Genomic DNA, 20,975 nt, shown 5'->3' with positions numbered 1-20,975 from the left:
ATGTCCGGTTCTGAAGCTGTGTCCGCACTATCTGAGGCATATTTTGCCGTCAGAGCCGCCACTTTCTTCTTCTGAAACGGGGGTCTTTGTCGAGCAAACTCGTCCTGCTTGCCTTTACCCTCAGTCTGTCGGGGTTGGTCACGCTGTTGTGGAGCACCCCGACCTTTGCCACCGCCTCCGCCACCAGACTGTGTAGCCGATGTTTCCTGTGAAGAACGAGGAGAGCGCGGTTCAGAAACCTGAAATCTATCAGGAGACTTAATAGTAGCACGATCTCGCAGATCATAAGTGCGTTCACTACTTGACTGTACGGGAGAGGCAGGCCGAGAGCCCTGTTTCTGCTGCTGCTTGCCCTGTTGTTTAAACGGCCACTTTTGTTTTGGAAAAAAGGGACGTTCATCCTTACCAGAAGTTCCTGCCTTACCCTGCTGCTTAGAATCGGGATTCTTGATCACAGGCTTAACTCCTAAAGAGCTACGACCCAAATCACGATATGCTTCTGCGATTATTTTAGCAAATTCCTGCGGCTTGTCCTCTTCAGCAACCTTCTTCAGTTCATTACGAACCTGAAAGTGCAACGCATCACCCTTAAGGTTTCCCATTATCATGGTAGCCACCAGGCCAAAATCTCCGAGGAGCCGCATCCCCAATTCTATCGCAGATTCCGCTCCATGGTCCTCTTGAACCTGTTTAATGATGGAGGGCAGCTGTAACATAGACGGAGTGCCGAAGCACTGCGCGTACGTCGCAGCAAAAATCTTACCCCAGGATACACAGTCATCTATATGGGGAACTAAGTCTTTAGGCAAACTAATGGTGAGGATCCTGTGTTTTTCCACAGGAGTTGTATGCGGATAAACCGCCTCTATTTGGTCAAATTTTTCAGCAAGCCAAAAAGGATAATCATCCCTTGTGAGGGGGCGCTTGCCCACAACAGAATTTACCATAACAGGACTAATGACCACCGCGTGACGATCACTAGGTTGTCCCGCACTAACAGGCGCCCCCGCCTGTACAGTGCGCGACACATACTGCACCAACGCCCTATATACTGTTATAAGGGCAGTGTGTAGTACACGCAATTCATCCACCGTCACCGTGAGGTAACGGGGATGAGGCGTAAATCCGGCTAGTACCGGCCAAGTGGCCCCCGCAATTGATAAAGGGCCCATTCTCGGCGGTATAACCACATGGGGGAGGGCGCCATTAAACCAAATCTGATGTTGCCAAGCAGATATTGGTATCTCCTGTGTCCTATAAGGCGCATAGGCGGCAGGGACGGCAGTGGCAGTGTAAGAATGAAATGTATTATCATTACCACTGACTGCCGGTATCGTCACCCAAGAGTAGAACAACTCAAAGGGGTGAGCCGCATCGGCTCCCACCACAAAGATGACGTCCATGCCCGCGTCCGGCACCCCATACTGCGTCAAGTGACGTTTCAGGGCTGCACGGCTATGCGCCGCAATATTAATTGCCATAAGGACAAGCTACACTTAAAGTATTCAGTAGCACAAGGGTTCAATAACCTTTTTAATAATCAAGCTTGAAGGAACCTATATCAATAGAACTAGGTAGGTTTGAAATCCGTCAGACTTGTTATCCGGAAACAAGAATGAGGGTGCTGTGGACTAAATGCAAGCACTACTAAGGCGTTTCAACTCATAGACCAAACGTTAGGTGCGCCATGTTGCAGGGATTCTGCTGATACACAGAACTATGCGAAGAACCCCAGGACCTCAGTGAATTGTGGTGTACCAGAAACTCACCTCAGAACCCAGAACCCAGTATCCGGCTAGCATAAGTGTCCCATTCGTTATCCGAGATTTAGCTCGGCGGTCCCAATGTGTAGACAACCCAGAACAAGCGACTCAGTACATACTCAGGAATGGTGGGAATCGGAAATACCTGTTCGTATATTATTCTCACATCAGTCCACAACAATAATCAACAGAGACACGTTGTAAATAAAAGGGGTTTATTTTTATAGACCACGTGTCCTAAGATGCAGTACTTTGGCTAATACAAGCAGACAAATGATTAATATCAAAACCAGCAACATAGTTACAATACCATAGAATATAAAAGGGGTGATCATATTATAATGACAGTGGATACTACCACCTTCCCTTTACTAAGAAGCTAATATTATTATTATGCTAATAGAAGGTCTCTTAGGCTTGAATAGGGGACCCCATACCTCAAAGATCAGCTTAGTGAAATCACATCACAGGAGCATCAGGAGACTTCTCGCAGGAAGGCTCGTCTTCGGTCTGAATAATAAACATGATGTCTGTGATACTAAAAGCACTAATTTTCAGGCATTTGCAGCTGCGCGTGTGTTATGGCTAAATAGTGGGCCGATCAACCTAGAGTGAAAAACATGCATTGTGTAATACCCCAGACTGTTTGTCACACCATGTACAGACCAAGGTCGCTGCGCAGAGCTTGGGATAGTAACAACAGATCGCGCTTGTGTGAAGCAAGTCTCGAGTCAACAGTCTGTTTTAAGAAATAACATGTAAACGCAGTGCCGTGTGCAAAAGCAAAAAGATGGCTTTCTAACATCCAACGTGGTCATGCTAACCCAACAATGCCTGTACGTATTCAGAGAGAACTCACTACAAGCCAAAGAAGCAGAGATAAAAATATTGCCCTATTAACAACAGGGTGCTAACATGCAAAATCGCATGTTAGCACCCTTTTTCACTACGCTTCCCTTTGCATCTCTAATGAGATGCAAAGTGGGCATTCCAGAGCAAAATAATAGGAGAAATGTCGCTAAGCGACATTTCTCCTATTATCAAGCTTCACGCTAACCCTGTTAGAGACAAAAAAAGCAGCACTAACCACGGTTAACGCTGCTTTTTTACGTCTGCTAATTTTCAGATTTAGCCATGTAATCCAATGGGAGGTGGATTACATGGCTAAATCCACCATGGGCTATCAACAAGGATATCCGTATCCTTGTAGTTTTATCGCTGCATTACCAGCGATAACCTCCCAAAATGCCGCTATCGCTGGATTTTTTATCGCCTAGGCGGTTAGCGTTGTTAATAACGCGATAACCAGGCGATATTATCCAGCGATAGCGGTCATTAAAAAAATGAACGCTAAGCGCCCTTAGCGTTAATTTTCCCTGTTCCTTGTTAATATGCCCCTTAATGAGCCTATACAACTAATACACCCTTTAAACAGAGGCACTTACATACTAGTGTGAAACGGTGCTGGTCACTGATTTCTCTCACGAACCGTTTTTGTTTTTGCAAAATTTGGTATTTAATGTGCACAATACTGCTGGCAACTGACATTCACATCTTAGTTATAAAACACCATAGACAGACTTCGTGTCTCTGACCCTAGATTTCCTAAATGTAACAAGGCCTCTTCTTTCTAGATTTAGCTCTGACTTGACGTTAAGTTTGTGTTTGATTACTGGAGGAAGCTGGTTATGAGTTCCGGGTTTATCACCACCCAGTGATGTCACAAGCAGGGCCGGCTCTTGGCAGGGAAGAGCTGGGCGCAGGCCCAGGGCGCCGATCGTCAGAGGGGCGCAGAACGGACTCTGCATTAAGGTCATGCAAACAGCAGCGCCTCACGCCATTGGCTCCAATGATTCGGTGCCATTTGTATAGCTCATTAACCCCCCTGCTTCCCCTCCCATCACACTCTCACCCCCTGCCGACCCGCACTAATAGCCCCACCACCCACCTGGCACCACAGGTGGTGGAGCTAAGCTGTGAGTGAATCAGATGAGTTATGGGAGGTGCCGAGATGCAGGTGTTCAGAGGCCAGGCGCTGCACATTGTCATCACCTACTCACTGAGGGCGACATTTATTTAGTGCATTTTTATAAAGCGCGGACATTACTCGAAGGTGTCAGAGCGCTGTACAATAGAACCAGTTACGTTACAAGAGAAAAGTGTTACACAATAGAACATTACAAAGATAAACAGGAGACTTAAAAGGAAGAGTACACAAACACAAAATCCAACACAGCACACAAGGGTGAGGAATGTACAAGAAAAAATACAAATTTACAATGATGCGCAAACTTCCTCAAGGCGCCTGAGAATGAAAGTATTAGTTCTGAAAGTGTCTTTGGAAGAGAAGAGATTTGAGGTCAGCTTTGAAGATCCGGGTAGAGGAGGTGCCACGGAGCAATGGGGGAAGTGAGTTCCAGATTCTCACTGCATTGCCTGAGAAGGATTGCGCCATTGATCTTTCCCTTTTGAAGGAGGGGGGCTCAAGCAGAAACTTTTCCGCATTGCGAGAAGGTTGAGAGCCTCCGGACAATTTCAATTTATTCACAAGGTAACGAGGGGAGGACGTGTGCAAGGCTTTGTGTGTGATGCAGGCAGTTTTGTAAATAGATCTTGCCTCGATCGGAAGCCATCGAAGAGAGGACAGGATAGGATTGACGTGAAACAAGTTCTGCGCACACGTTATAGCATAAACACAGTGTAGTGATACCATAGGGTATAGTCTGGAATGCACAATAGCAGTCAACACCAGAAATGTCTTTGTAGAATTTAATAGTGCGTTTCTTCAAGTGAATTGAAAGGACAAGAAAAACAACCAGCCGACATGTGTTTCATCAACGGGAAACAACCCGTGACTCTTCAGGGCTGTACGGACGAAGACTGTGGCAAAGTAGAATAGGGACGGTGGTAAAATCCGAAAGGAGCGTAAGGGAACGCCACAGCCACACAGGCGGTGAAGGGGTGATAACGTACTGATGGTGACGGCAATCGTATGAGCAGAATAAAGTCGGATCGTCATAGGATCAAAGTGAAACGGAAATTGCGGGTAATCCGTAAGAAAAGGGGTGGTTGACGGGTAAATCAAACCACGGTGGGATCGTAAGCTCCGGGCAAAGAAGAAGAATAGTCTCCTGAGCGCGAGACTATTCTTCCTCGTGACGAAACACGTGTCGGCTGGTTGTTTTTCTTGTCCTTTCAATTCACTTGAAGAAACGCACTATTAAATTCTACAAAGATATTTCTGGTGTTGACTGCTATTGTGCATTCCAGACTATACCCTATGGTATCACTACACTGTGTTTATGCTATAACGTGTGCGCAGAACTTGTTTCTATTTTGTAGCGAGTGTCTCCTACACTCCAATTTGCAGGGGTTCTTTTTCTTGCCAGGGTTTGTTTTCCCCTGATCTCGCAGCACCGTACTTACTTTTCAGAACTGAACCGTTTGGTGTATTAGGTTTGAGCGCCATCCTTCCTTCTCCAACTAAACCCCTCACAGAACCCATAGGAGTGACGTATTCGCTTCGTTTAGACCCTGAAATGAAGCAAGCTGCTGAATGGAGGATGGATTTGAGAGGGGAGAGGTGGGATTTGGGTAGGCCGGTCAGAAGAGAATTGCAATAATCCAGTCTAGAGAGAACCAGCGATTGTACCAAAGTTTTTAGGTCTTTCTCCGGGAAGAACTGCTGAATCCTCCACAGAAGGCACAACTGGTACCGTGCATTCTTAGCAATAGAGTTGATGTGGGAGATTAGGTTGAGTCTTTTGTCAAGTATGACACCTAGGGATATAGCGCTGTCGACGATGATGGGTGTGTTGTTGAGTAAATTCAGCTGATCCATCCAAGATTGAACAGGAGGAGGGGAGAGAGAGGTAGAAAGGAGGAGGAATTACGTTTTGGTGGGATTTAGAATGAGTTGGTGAGCTAACATCCAGTTGTGAATAGAGTTGAGAGTAGAGTTGAGTAGTGAGAGTAGTGCGGAAGACACCTTGAGGTAGATTTGAGTGTCATCCGCATAAAGATGGTAATGGATTCCAGATTTACTTAGGCAGTTCCCTAATGGTTCCAGGTAGAGATTAAGCAAAGTTGGTGCCAGGATAGAACCTTGAGGGACGCCTTGACCTATAGCCAATGGAGACGAAAGACTGTTCGCTATATTGATCATTTGGAATCTGTCCGAGAGGAATGAGGCAAACCATTTAAGCACTGTGCCATCCAATCCCATGATTTCTCCCCCGGCCGCTGTCCCCTAAAGAGCCGCCTCTGGGCACCAGGGAGGGGCAAGGGGCCCTTATGTACCAGGCCCTCAGCTATCCAGGGCCCCCGTTCACCTCCCTCAAATGTAGATGAAAGGACACCTGCCATCTTTAAGGATGAAGCAGTTTACCAGTCCACACCACTAGATGGCGCCAGAAGCCAGGATTTTTATTTCCACAGACTTCGTTTATTATAATACTTACAAAATGCGCTTGTTGCATCTGCAAAAACTGGACTAGGTTTATTTGAATACTTAGAAACAGGTGCTTGGTGCATCTGCAAAAATGGAAGAAGCGTTAGGAAAAGCCTGCATTAAGGGGCATATTTACGAGCCCCTTTCGCCACAGAAACATAACTTGTTTGACACTCCTGTGGCACTACAAGCTTCACCTTATTTACAAGGCAGCATTAATCCACTTAATGTGCCTTAACGCTGCCTTGTAAATAAGGCTCCCTTTCACGCTATACTGAAAGGGATGGGCAATGGGTTTGCGTTTGGCGTTAACCCAAAACACCCATTGATTTTGACGCTGTCCCATATTTACAAGGGTGGCGTAAATATGGGGCAGCGACAAAATTAAGACCAGAAAAATCTGGTCTTAACATGGCGCAATGAGGAGAAATGCTTTATTTCCTCTCGTTTTTGCTGTTTCTGCATTGTGCAGCACACATATAAAAAGGAAAACACCATTCATGATTATTCATGTGCAGGAAGGTGCCCCTTCCTGCACATAGCAGTCTTAAATGGCGATTTGTAACTTCTACATGTGCTGCTCTGTGCAGCACACATAGAAGATGCAACTCATCATTTATGAAATGATTCGTTTAAGTGCAGAAAGGGACACCTTCCTGTGCATCAACAATCATTCCCACATTGTCTTTTCCATCCAAGTATCTTCCCATTCATCTTTTCATCTTTCCAGCCACATGCTGACAATCACTATTTCACCTTTACATTCTGTCATCCATTTAGTCTTTCATCCAACATTCAGGCTGTCACCGTTCCATCCGCCGATCCATATTCAAACCTACCCATCTAGCTTCAAACCTATCCATTAAATATATCTATCCTTTTGCTTTGCCATACCCCTCTATCCGATCATCCATCCTTTCACTCAGTCATCCATCCTTTCACTCATCCATCCATTTAACCTTTCAATCATCTACTGAGTCTTTCACTCACTCATCCATCCTTTCACTCATTCATCCATCTATTCACCCTTTCACTCATTCATCTTACATGCAGCATCCATTTATCCTCCCTTTCACTCATCCATTCATCCACCCTTTCATTCAGTTCATCCATCCATCTAGCCACTCTTTCGCTCATCTGCCCATTCAGTCACCCTTTCACCCATACATACATCCTTCTTCCCTTTCACTCATCCATCCTTACATCCATCCTCTCACTCATTTATCCATGCATCTATCCATCCACCTTTTCACTCACACATCCATCCATCCATTTGCCCTTTCACTCATCGACCATCCTTTCACTCACTTATCTATCCATTCACCATTTCTCTCATCTATCTGCTCACCCTTTCATCCAGCCATACTTCTGTCCTCTCATTCACTTACTCACTCATTCATCCATTCTTTCATTCATCCATTTACCCTTTCACTCATCCATCCATCCACTCATCCATCCTTTCACAGATCCTTCCACCCTTTCAACCCAGCCATGCATATAGCCATTTACTCCATCCAATCCATCCAACCACCCTTTCACTCATCATCCATCCTTTCACTCATCATCCATCCTTTCACTCACTTATCCATCTATCCTTTCTCTCATCATCCATCCATCCCCCTTTTACACATCCATCCATCCATTCTTTCTCCCTTTCACTCATCCATCCTTACATCCACCCTTACACAAATTCGTTCATGCATCTATCCATCTATCCATACACCCTTTCACTCACCCACCCATCCACCATTTTGCTTACTCACACATCCATGCATCCATCCTCTCACTCACTCACTCACCTTCTCACCCTTTCACATTAATTATGAGCCTTTGTCTGCTGAGTTGTAGACAGAGGAGGCCCATCAAAGCCCCCACCCCACTGTATCTGCTAAAGTAGGTGATTAACAACACCCCAGCCATTTCATTTTACATTCTGTCATCCATTCAGTCTCCCATCGAACATTCAGTCTGTCATTATTCCATCCATCTGTCCGCCCATCCATATCCAAACCTATCCAATCATCTTCAAACCTATCTATCAAACATATCTATCCTTTTACTCAGTCATCCCTCCTTTCACTTATCCATTCCCCATCATCTATTCATCCAGCCTTTCAGTCAGCCAAAATCTCAGATATCTATGTCCTGTTGGAAACATCTAACTCCAGTATCAGGTCAGGAATGCAAACTTCCACTCCCCCTAGTGAGACGCTGCTCAATGGGGAGACTCCCAGGCTCCTTATCTTCTCCCTTATGTCCTTGAGAGTGGAATTCTTTTGGAGCATGGTGCTGTAACAGAGAGGGCTACGAATCTCTCTAATGACCCGGCATTCCTAGGTGAGATTGGTTCTATAAGGGAGGACAGAGATGAGCCTATTATCAGTAGCAAAGACAGTGAATTTTATTCACTTTCGGAGCACTCGGAAGAGTCAGAAGAATCTGACTTAGAAGAAAATATTCAACTGTACGACGAAGGTCCTGGAGATATAACTTCCACCGGCAGAAGCCACATTGAAAGCCCTTCTCTCGAGGGGGCCCCTATAGCAGTACAAACTGTGCGGAAGAAAGTCAAGGAAGGAGCTACTGGATTATCAACGATAGACACTTTGGACTGGGAACCCTCAAGTGAAGTGTTGGAAAGCCTTAACATATCTGATCACGCTAGTGGGGGTGTCGCAGACGAGGGCCAAGGCCATACATCATTGGAGTCGATCCATAGATTAATTTCATCACATAGGTTGGAAACACGAGCCGAGAATTTAAAAACACACACTGCATGTCGAAAGTTGCAAAATACAGTCAGACGATTGGCAAAATCTTCAATGATTTTACTGCCCGGATGGGGGAAGCTGAGACTCGAATTTCATTGCTTGAAGACCAGATGGTGGCTCAAAAGGATGCAGTGGCAGATATTAAAGCAAATAAAGATGATGTACTTGACAAGCTAGCCGATTTGGTAAATCGCCTGCGCCGCAACAATCTTCGCATTTTGGGGGTGCCTGAAGGACTTGAGGGACAGGATGTCCGAAAATTTGTAGTTGAGTTATTTCAGGAAGCTTTTCCAGAATTGAAAGAATGGAATTGGGCACAAGAACTACAACGGGCGCATAGGTTTCCCTTTCGACAGCGACCTGGTAGGAGTGGTCAAGCGCCGCAGCAACCCAGGGCTATCCTGATTTCTCTTAATAATTTTTTGGCTAGACAGTCTTTATATGATTTGGCTAGGCCAAACAAACAGAGAGCTGGTAAAGGAATACAATTCTTTGTGAGACCAGACTACTGTCATTCTACTGTTGAGAAGAGATGGCAGCTGCGGCAGCTGATTAATCTTTTTCAAGCTAAAAATGCACAAGCTTTTCTATTACAGCCAGCTACTTTGAAGATTGTTAATAGAGGTCAGACTCGGTACTTTACTTCTGATGTCGAAGCCAAAGAATATCAACTTTGTTGATTAAGATCACTATGTTGAATGATGGTCTTTCTTTGGAGTAGCTATTGCAAACTTCTATGTGTTTAATCATTGTTTTTCTTATTTGGCTGTTCTATAGGATGATGAGGGGGGGGTGCGAGCATCAATGGGCTAATCACTAAACATCATAAGGGCCATTGGCCCTAATGCCTTATTGCTTGGGGTGGGTCACGGTTGGGTTGGGGAGGTGGGATTAGAGGGAGGGTGCTTGGGAGGTTTAGAGGGGCACTTGGGGTGTAGTGTTCTGGGTGGGAAGGGGTTAAATGGTAAAATTTCAGTTCGCAGCATGAGAAGTAGAAGCTATAGAATTAATTTTTCTGGAAAATTTGATGGCCATGGGGCATTTCTATAGAAATGGCCGATAGGAGTTTGCGTATATGTACATTTAATATATGTGGGCTAAATAATGGCTTAAAGAGGAAGCGAGTTGCTGCTGAGTTGCTGTTGATTAATCCTGATATTCTTTGTCTGCAAGAGACGCATGTCCCGTGGGATAACCGTAGGATATTATTAGAGTTGGGCTACAATTTACTATCAACTTCTAAGCAATCTACTATGAACAGGGGAGTGGCGATCATGGCACGCCATGGTATAGTCAGTACGGGTAAAGAGAGGGTGGACAATTTTGGGAGGTGGGCTATGACTGAATGCATCGTGGGGGGAGTTAAAATTGTCATTTGCGTTGTATATGGTTCTAACCTGGATGAGGCCGAGATCTTGGAGTTCTTGAATGTTGAGCTGTCTCTCTGGGGGACTCCGTTGATACTAGCTGGGGACTTTAATATACATGGGGATGTACAGACATGGGAGCCTTACTTTATTGACTATAGAGGGCGTAAGCCCAAAGTGTTCAGGGCCTTGCAACAATTGATACAAAATTATGGACTAGCTGATGGCTGGAGGGTTGGGGAACATGATGAAGGGGACCTTGGGTATACTTTTTATTCATCCCCGCATAACAAGTGTGTTCGGCTAGATTATATATTTTTACCTCGATTGATGGCTGCTGATTCAAAAATACAGGTATGGCATAGCCTGATTTTATATGCATTTTTCTGCATTTCCCCATTGACTTCAATGGTGCGTAATTGCGCACAAAAGTGATATATTTTCCAAACACTTAATAATCACAACTCTGAAAGTACTTACTGTAGATTGATGTTCTTAGTTTTAAAAATTACATAAAAATCGATGCTGTTTTTAGGTCTTGTTGAGACAGCGAAAGCTGTCTCTTTGAGACATTTTGTAAGTGGGCTTTCAAAAGTGCTACCCACATGGTTTTGCTGGCCTAGGGCTTGAGTGCACGATGGCGTGCACGTGCACAGCTGCTCCTCTGCTCCTTGCATTCCCCCCTCCCTTCTCACCCAGCCCTTTGATGCTCTGCTCGATTACTTTCACTTTCGCTGCTTTGACCCTTGCATTCCCCCCTCCCTTCTCACCCAGCCCTTTGATGCTCTGCTCGATTACTTTCACTTTAGCCGCTTTGACCCTTGCATTCCCCCCTCCCTTCTCACCCAGCCCTTTGATGCTCTGCTCGATTACTTTCACTTTCGCCGCTTTGATGTTTGATCGCAAACGCGATCACTTCCGCTTGGCATAGCCTGTACTTGTTCTCTTTGTCCTCACATATGCTCTTCCCTCTATGTTTTTCTCTCTGGTCTCACATGTGCTATTCCCTCTGTATTTTCACTCTGCCCTCACATGTGCTTTTCCCTCTCCATTTTTCTCTCTTTCCTCACACATGCTATTCCCTCTGTATTTGTCTCTCTTCCCTCACATGTACTCTTCCTTCTGCATTTTTTTCTCTATGCTCTCACATGTGCTCTTCGCTCTGTATTTTTTTCTCTGCCCTCGCATGTGTTCTTCTCTCTATATTTTTCTCTCTGCTATCACATGCTCTCTTCCCTCTATGTTTTTATCTCCGGTCTAACATGCGCCCTACCCTCTCTATTTTTCTCTCCTCCCTCACATGGACTCTTCCCTCTGTATTTTTCTCACTGCCCTCACGTGCTTTTCCCTCTGTATTTTTCTCTCTGCCCTCACATACTCTTCCCTGTATGTTTTCCTCTTTGCCCTCAAGTGCACTCTTCCCTCTGATCACATGCATACACAACTATGCACACATACAAACACACACATGCATCTACACACACATATGAACATATACAAACACACACAGACATGCATAAACATATGCATACACATGCACACCAACACACCAACCCCACATACACATATAAACAAGCACGCACACCAACATACTCAAACACATATACATACACACAAACATGCATACACAGACATAGGTATACACACAAACATATGTGTACACATCCATGAAGACAAATGAACACAATGACACACCCATACTTGCACACCAACACACACATGCATACACAAACATATACACATACAAACACACACACATGCATACACACACAGATATATACATATAGACACACACACGCATCTCCCGTACTGTCTCAGGGGAAGAGTCGGTGTCAGCTGTCTCCTAGAGGGAGATCTCGCATGAGACAGTAAGACTCAGAGACATGTGGCGGTGGGGAGAGACAGACATGCCTCCCTTTAATTGTGTTGTTGCAAGATGGTGACTATCTTCTGCCACTGGTGCATTCAGATAAGCGGCAGGAAGTTCGTCGGACACATGCACTGGTTTCAATTTCGAGAAAGTGGGGTGAACGTTTCACAGATCGGGAGTGTGTGTCAACACGTGTTTCTCCTTCATGGCAAGGCCTATCAGTACGTTTTGTTTAATCGTGTGGTCATGAATCCTTTAATTGCATAAGTGAGCGGGTATCGATGTAAACAAAAATGTAACACAAATACCACATTTTCTGTCACTCTTGTGAACAGGTTTGCTGTGAATGTATGAATGAGAATGGCGTTTTAGAATACGTTGCATGGAAAAGGGTCAACATGGTGTATACGTGTTTTTTTATTTTTTTAAAATTTATTTTTTATTGCATGGTTAACGTCATGATATACCGGATTCGGATGCTTCATTGCAGATCAGTTGTTTGGCCCGTGGTTATTTACGAGTTTGGAAAATACTTTTGTATTGTTTCGATTCTTTTTGTCTCTGCCCTATCTCTTGGCTGCGTCCTTACTCTCTCCCATCTTCTCTCTCCACCTCTTTGCTACATGTTCTCTCGTAATGTTTTCATTTTCCCCAACTCTCCTCTTTACTCTCTCTAATTCTTTTTTTGCTCCTTTTCTGTCTCTGTCCCTTCTCTCCTCTTTCTCTCCCCACCTGTCCCTTCTCTAACCCCACTCCTCTTCCTCTGCCCGCACCCCCCATCCCTCTCTCTCGCAGTACTGCAGCATAGGCAGCACCAGGTCTCTGATGCCTTCTCAGTGTTGGCCCTGGGGGTGGAGGAGGTAAGTCAGCCCCCCAAGTGAATCCCATTATCAACAGATAGTGAACCTCTATTTACCAACAAGTACGGAGCGGTCTCGGATGACGGCTGATGCGAACAGTGATCTGCTCTCGGCCCCGGCAGGGCCTGTGGGGTGGGGGCGTTACCTTACACTAGGAGAGGAAGTAAAAGTGATATCCTCCCCTCCCCCCCACTCCACCACTGTCTCTCCTCACACTCCACCTCTCTCTCTCCTCCACTTCTGATTCCCTTCCAACTCGGTCTCTCCTTACCCTCCACCTCAGTCTCTCCTTACCCTCCACCTCGGTCTCTCCTTACCCTCCACCTCGGTCTCTCCTCACCCTCCACCTCGGTCTCTCCTCACTCTCCACCTCGGTCTCTCCTCACCCTCCACCTCCGTCTCTCCTCACCCTCCACCTCCGTCTCTCCTCACCCTCCACCTCCGTCTCTCCTCACCCTCCACCTCCGTCTCTCCTCACCCTCCACCTCCGTCTCTCCTCACCCTCCACCTCACCCTCCACTTGTCTCTCCTCACCCTCCACCTCACCCTCCTCACCCTCCACGTGTCTCTCCTCACCCTCCACGTCTCTTCTCACCCTCCACGTGTCTCTCCTCACCCTCCACACGTGTTTCTCCTCACCCTCCATGTGTCTCTCCTCACCCTCCACACGTCTCTCCTCACCCTCCACACATCTCTCCTCACCCTCCACACGTGTCTCTCCTCACCCTCCACACGTGTCTCTCTTCACCCTCCACACGTGTCTCTCCTCACCCTCCACACGTGTCTCTCCTTACCCTCCACACGTGTCTCTGCTCACCCTCCAGACGTGTCTCTGCTCACCCTCCACACGTGTCTCTGCTCACCCTCCATGTGTCTCTCCTCACCCTCCACACGTCTCTCCTCACCCTCCACACGTCTCTCCTCACCCTCCACACGTCTCTCCTCACCCTCCACACGTCTCTCTCCTCACCCTCCACCTCACCCTCCACACCTGTCTCTCCTCACCCTCCGTGTCTCTCCTCACCCTCCACGTGTCTCTCCTCACCCTCCACGTCTCTCTCCTCACCCTCCACGTGTCTCTCCTCACCCTCCATGTCTCTCCTCACCCTCCACATGTCTCTCCTCACCCTCCACATGTCTCTCCTCACCCTCCACACGTCTCTCCTCACCCTCCACACGTGTCTCTCCTCACCCTCCACGTGTCTCTCCTCACCCTCCACACGTCTCTCCTCACCCTCCACACGTCTCTCCTCACCCTCCACACGTGTCTCTCCTCACCCTCCACACGTCTCTCCTCACCCTCCACATGTGTCTCTCCTCACCCTTCACACGTGTCTCTCCTCACCCTCCACACGTGTCTCCTCACCCTCCGCCTCACCCTCCACATGTGTCTCCTCCTCACCCTCCACGTCTCTCCTCACCCTCCACGTGTCTCCCCTCCCCCTCCACGTGTCTCCCCTCACCCTCCACGTGTCTCCCCTCACCCTCCACGTGTCTCTCCTCACCCTCCACGTGTCTCTCCTCACCCTCCATGTCTCTCCTCACCCTCCACATGTGTCTCTGCTCACCCTCCACACGTCTCTCCTCACCCTCCACACGTCTCTCTTCACCCTCCACACGTCTCTCCTCACCCTCCACATGTCTCTCCTCACCCTCCACACGTCTCTCTCCTCACCCTCCGTGTCTCTTCTCACCCTCCACGTGTCTCTCCTCACCCTCCACGTGTCTCTCCTCACCCTCCACGTGTGTCTCCTCACCCTCCACGTGTCTCTCCTCACCCTCCATGTCTCTCCTCACCCTCCACGTGTCTCTCCTCACCCTCCACACGTGTCTCTCCTCACCCTCCACACGTGTCTCTCCTCACCCTCCACACGTGTCTCTCCTCACCCTCCACACGTGTCTCTCCTCACCCTTCACACGTGTCTCTCCTCACCCTCCACACGTGTCTCCTCACCATCCGCCTCACCCTCCACATGTGTCTCCTCCTCACCCTCCACATGTGTCTCCTCCTCACCCTCCACAGGTGTCTCCTCCTCACCCTCCACATGTGTCTCTCCTCACCCTCCACACGTGTCTCTCCTCACCCTCCACACGTGTCTCTCCTCACCCTCCACACGTGTCTCTCCTCACCCTCCATGTGTCTCTCCTCACCCTCCACGTGTCTCTCCTCACCCTCCACGTGTCTCTGTTGCACGCCTCACACTGCTGCATGCCACACACTGCTGCACGCCTCACACTGCTGCACGCCTCACACTGCTGCACGCCTCACACTGCTGCACGTCACACACTGCTGCATGCCGCTGCACGCCACACACTGCTGCACGCCTCACACTGCTGCACGCCACACACTGCCACACACTGCTGCACGCCGCACACTGCTGCACGCCGCACACAGCTGCACGCCGCACACTGCTGCACGCCTCACACTGCTGCACGCCTCACACTGCTGCACGCCGCACACTGCTGCACGCCGCACACTGCTGCACTCCACACACTGCTTTTATGCGAGTTTATGCTACTGACATTGTAAATGGCAATGCCTTTTATTTGTTTTAAAACCAAAACATAAATAAAAGGCATTGTAATTTTACAATGCCAATAGCTCAAACTCTTATAAATGCGAGACCTATTGCATTGCAAATGCTTGTTATAACTTGGTCTCCGATTTATTCCTAAGTGAGCGTCTCATTTATTGCCTCTGTGAGTACAACAAATGCTTAGCACTACCCTCTGATAAGCCTAACTGCTCGCCCACGCTACCACAAATAGAGCGTTAGTGTGATCTACTTTGGCCTCTGTCAATCAATAAGGGACTGACTGGACTCTCTGCACAGTGTACCTCGCTTTAGTGCACTATATTGAAAGCCAGCTTCCTACAAAACTTTTAAAGTTATCATATCCTTCTTTAGGCAACAAGGGGACTGTTCACATCTTCAATATGTTCAGCCTTATGCTTGTGAAGCAGTTTTTACTGGTAAAGTGAGGATAACATATTTGTAAGATTTTGCCGGGTTTTGTTTTTGTTTTGTCTTCTCGTGTGCCGGCGGGTTTTGTTTTTGTTTTGTCTTCTCGTGTGCCGGCGGGTTTTGTTTTTGTTTTGTCTTCTCGTGTGCCGGCGAGTTTTGTTTTTGTTTTGTCTTCTCGTGTGCCGGTGGGTTTTGTTTTTGTTTTGTCTTCTTGTGTGCCGGCGGGTTTTGTTTTTGTTTTGTCTTCTCGTGTGCCGGCGGGTTTTGTTTTTGTTTTGTCCTCTTGTGTGCCGGCGGGTTTTGTTTTTGTTTTGTCTTCTCGTGTGCCGGCGGGTTTTGTTTTTGTTTTGTCTTCTCGTGTGCCGGCGGGTTTTGTTTTTGTTTTGTCTTCTCGTGTGCCGGCGGGATGTTTCATACTCTTTCCCTTCCATACAGCAGATTTTGGCTGTGGGAACGTTTACACTCGATACAGTATGCCTGACTTGGTTATGGTGATAAGCCAATTAAAAGGCTGTAGGCCAGACTGCGTTATTACGAAACGTTATGTCCTATGCCATAGGGCAGAGCTGTTGATCATGAAAGGTTATGACAAAGGCACCAGGCCTCTCCAGTTATAGTGAAAAGCATATGCTAAAGCCAATAGGCCTTTAACGGAGGATTGTTATCACTCCGAGATACAAGCAGGACATATTGTGTTACATGAAATATCGCCAATTACCATGGCAGGGTTCTGATGTTCTTCATCCCCTCTGACATACCCTGGGCGGAGGAGATTTTCAGTTTGATAATCCTTGTCGGGCCTCTTGAAAGAGGATGTATATTGTTTTGCCAACTGTCATTTTGTGCATATTTGTATTTGAAAAATGGAGGCATGACGGGTGCCAGCTTATGTACCACTCAGGAGGCCTGTGCTGGGAATGCTGACAAGGCATTGGTCAGAGCTAGAGCGCCCTCTTGGTTCAATGCAAAAGGTATGTCAGTTTCCATGGCTTTGAACTTTTATTATGAAACGTTATGACAAAGCCAACAGTCCTAGCTTGTTTGTTGTAAAAAACATATGTTAAGGCATCAGGCTTCTAAGGTTGGGTTGTTCTTACATTGTGCTATTAGGGAGGTATTTGTTTCTTACATGGAATTTCAGATTACAGTAGTAGGCAAGAGGGTGAAGTCGTACACTGGTCACAAGCCTATCCCAGTCCTCCCAGTGCATCAAGGTAGATGCACTTTAAGAATGCCCATAACTTACAATTTTTCTTGTGGTCTCTTGAATGTTCAAGCACAGCCAGTGCTGTTAGCCCTGGTCTCCAGTGTTTTGTTCTTCTGAACTCTTCAGAAAGACAAAGAGCCTTTCAGATTAAACATGACCTACTGCTTAGAGTCTGTGATCCAATCAGCTGCTTTTTTTCTGCCAACGTCACATTTTGCCACCGATCGGCCTGAGGATGGTTGGGGATTGTCTGCCCTTCATACAGATGTGAGGAACAATATACTGTATGTGAGCGACAGACTGGGTGTTACTCCCCTTAAGTCCCCCTGAATTGTTTTGGTGTTTCCAACTAGTCCTGATGAAGACTTCTCCTAAATGACTGAGAGGGGTCGAAACATCAACACCTTAGACATGTAGACTGCTAATTATCGATATTCGTCCGAATGGTACTCTAATTTTGAGACAAAAATGAAAATTGCATTGCAAATGTGTCTACAATATTTCTACTTTGTTCACATTTTTAGCAAACATTTATTCCTAAATGTCACTCTCACGGCGCCATTCACTTGAGCACCTATAAATTATATATTTGTCGGAATTTGTTTTATCCACCCAAAGGACAGTAAATTCTGTCAATATACGATCTGTGTGCATGTTGTTTGTTACGGCAGGGAAACAAAGACTTGAGGCTGTTCGTGGAGACAACCACTGTTCTCTTAAATATTATTGATTACCCGGGTTCCCAAGGTTAGAGGGTTGCCCCATATTTGAATCTAGATTGACTAGATAAATCCAGACACACTGGTTACAACATTGTAACTTTATATCCTCCTGCATGTCTCCTCTTCTCCGTTCATATTACAAATGTAAATGTCCTGGGCCGGCAGCATGCAAATCCATTAAAATTTCAGGTCCACAAGAGGTTGCATAGACGGATCCTACTTGTCACAAACAGTTGAGAAAGTGAAGGGTGAGTGCTAACCAACGAGGCTCACAAATACTTGAGTAAGTTCAGGCTCAGTGCTGACTAATGAGGTTTCCAAACAGCAGGCTGAGTGTAGGCAAATGAGGTTTACATACAGCTGCATGAGTGCAGACTGAGTGCTGACTAATGTGGTTTGCAAACAGCTGAGTGAGTGCAGGCTAAGTATAGGGCAATAAGGTTTGCAAACTGCTGAGTGAGTGCAGTCTGAGTACTGACCAATTAGGATTGCAAACAGCTGAGTGAGTGCAGACTGACTGCTGACTAATGAGGGTTACAAAGAGCTGGGTGAGTGCAGGCTGAGTGCTGGCTAATGAGATTTGCAAACAGCTGAGTAAATGCAGGTTGAGAGCTCACTAATGAGGTTTGCAAACAGCTGAGTGAGGGCAGGCTGAGTGTAGGCAAATGAGGTTTACGATCAGCTGATTGCAGGCTGCTGAGTATAAGCCAATGAGGTTTGCAAATAGCTGAGTGAGTGCAGGCTGAGTGTATGAAATTGAGGTTTACAACCAGCAGCTGAGTGAGTGTAGGCCAATGAGGTTTGCAAACAGCTGAGAGAGTGTAGGTTGAGCATTGGCCAATAAGGTTTGCAAATAGCTGAGAAACTGCAGACTGAGTGTAGGATAATGAGGTTTGCAAACAGCTGAGTGAAAGCAGTCTGAGTGCTGATTAATGAGGTTTGCAAACAGCTGAGTGAGTGTAGGCTGACTGCTGGCTAATAAGGTTTGAAAATAGCTGAGTGAGTGCAGGCGGCTGAGTGTTGGCTAATGAGGTTTGCAAACATCTGAGTGAGTGCAGACCAAGTGCTGACTAATGAGGTTTGCAAACAGCTGAGTGAGTGCAGGGTGAGTGCTGACTAATGAGGTTTCCAGACAGCTGAGTGAGTGCAGGCTAAGCATAGGCCAATAAGGTTTGCAAACAGCTGAGTGAGTGCAGGCGGCTGAGTGCTGACTAATGAGGTATGCACACAGCTGGGTGAGTGCAGGCTGAGTACAGACTAATGAGGTTTGCAAACAGCTGATTGAGTGCTGACTAATGACCTTTGCAAACAGCTGAGTGAGTGCAGGCTGAGTGCTGACTTATGAGGTTTGCAAATAGCTGAGTGGGTACAGGCTGAGTGTAGGCCAATGAGGTTTGCAAACAGCCGAGTGAATGCAGACTGAGTGCTGATTAATGAGGTTTGCCAACAGCTGCGTAAGGGCATGCTGAGAGTAGGCCAATGAGGTTTGCAAACTGCTGAGTGAGTGCATGCTGAGTGATGGCTAATGAGGTTTGCAAATAGCTGAGTGAGTGTAGGAGAGTAGGATCTGCTTCACATGTTTACCCCCACTTTTTGCTGGAGTTTCACAGTTTTTCGACTTTAGTCTGGCTGGGACCCTCCTATTCAGGGCCCCAGCCTAGCTGCTTCCTCTCTAAATTGATTGCATGTACGTTAGGTACACCACAGATTGGATCCTGAGGTACCCTTGTGAGTCCCTAGTATATGGTATACTATGTTCCCAGGGCATAGGTACCCCAGAGGCCAACCAGGGGCTGAAGCATGTATTATGCCACCCCTGGAAAGCCACCCAAAATGACACCACAGTTCTGCTACTGCAGCCTGGATAAGGTGGTGCATGCACCCCTTACTGAGGTATAGGTTCCCTATACCTCACCTATCACTGCACATACAAACTTATCAGTCACTCCTATGGCAGGCCTTAACAATCCTGAAGGCAGAGGGCTTGGTTATATGTGAGAGGGTACCCAGGCATGACTGAGCCCCTCTGCAGCCTTCAGAATCTCTTCTCCGGGGTTGTCAGTGGTGCAGCCTGACCATATACTCTAAGTGCATTATAACCAAACGGTAAATGCTAACTTTGGACTGGCTGCACGGAAACATGTTGTGTTTGGCGTCAAACCCCTTGGAATCATACCCCCACACCAGTAACTGGTGTGGGCGTATGATCTAACCTTTCTAGAGGGAGAGATATGGCAGCACTGGTATACCCGGTAGAAACTTAATAGAGCCATGGCATCACAAAATGGGTGCTGCAGCCACAGACGCAACTCTGGCCTCCTGCTGCTGACCGAAACTCTGGCAGAGGAAGCCTGGACAATAGGTTTCCTGTCACAGGGAGGTGTAACCACCTCCCAGACAGGCTTATGTGTATTGGGGATGGGTGGGAGCACTCTCTTAGAGTGCTTTGAAGTCCCGCACTGGGGGCACATTTGGTGTCCCTGTGCATAGTCCAGCTCAAACCGGTTCAGGGGCTTCCAGCTCCTGCTCTGGTGTGAAACTGGACAAAGGAAATGGGTGTAGCCACCCCTCTTTCCAAACCCTCCCATAGGTGGGTCCTCAGAGCTAGTCCAACTCCTTCTTTAGGTATAAGTAAGGAACCTCTGTAACTAGAACTTTAGATATCCCTGGACGAAACTCTGAAGCTGAATCCTGGAACTTCAATGCTCTACTTAAGACTAGAGGACTGAAGAAATCTCCCTTGGGGTCAAGGAGTGACTACCCTGCTTGGCAGGCACCAACGAAGAATTTTGCCGGTCTGCATTTCCGAAGCTCCCGCCGGGCTCCAAAGTATTTGCAGTCCAGACATCTCAGAGGCCGACCCGAGTTCCCAGCAAAGCTGAGACCCGCAGCCCTTGTGAGTAGCGTGGAACCGGAACTCCTGGTCACCGTGCACTTTTGCAACTGCATTGACTTTTCAACGTCTCCTGAAGTCATGCTTAGGGTTACTTGTAGCCCCC

At 47.1% G+C, this 20,975-nt stretch overlaps 1 protein-coding gene across 1 annotated transcript in view; it reads right to left on the bottom strand.

Moving 5' to 3' along the window:
* LOC146813699 (uncharacterized) overlaps positions 1 to 20,975 on the bottom strand; it is a 616,738-nt gene that overhangs the window by 93,456 nt on the left and 502,307 nt on the right. The window lies entirely within an intron of this gene.

This window comes from Triturus cristatus, chromosome 6 (assembly GCF_964204655.1).
Source record: "Triturus cristatus chromosome 6, aTriCri1.1, whole genome shotgun sequence".
NCBI classification, from domain to species: domain Eukaryota; kingdom Metazoa; phylum Chordata; class Amphibia; order Caudata; family Salamandridae; genus Triturus; species Triturus cristatus.
Note: the sequence above shows the minus strand (reverse complement) of the source record. Positions and strands in the feature narration are given on the sequence as shown.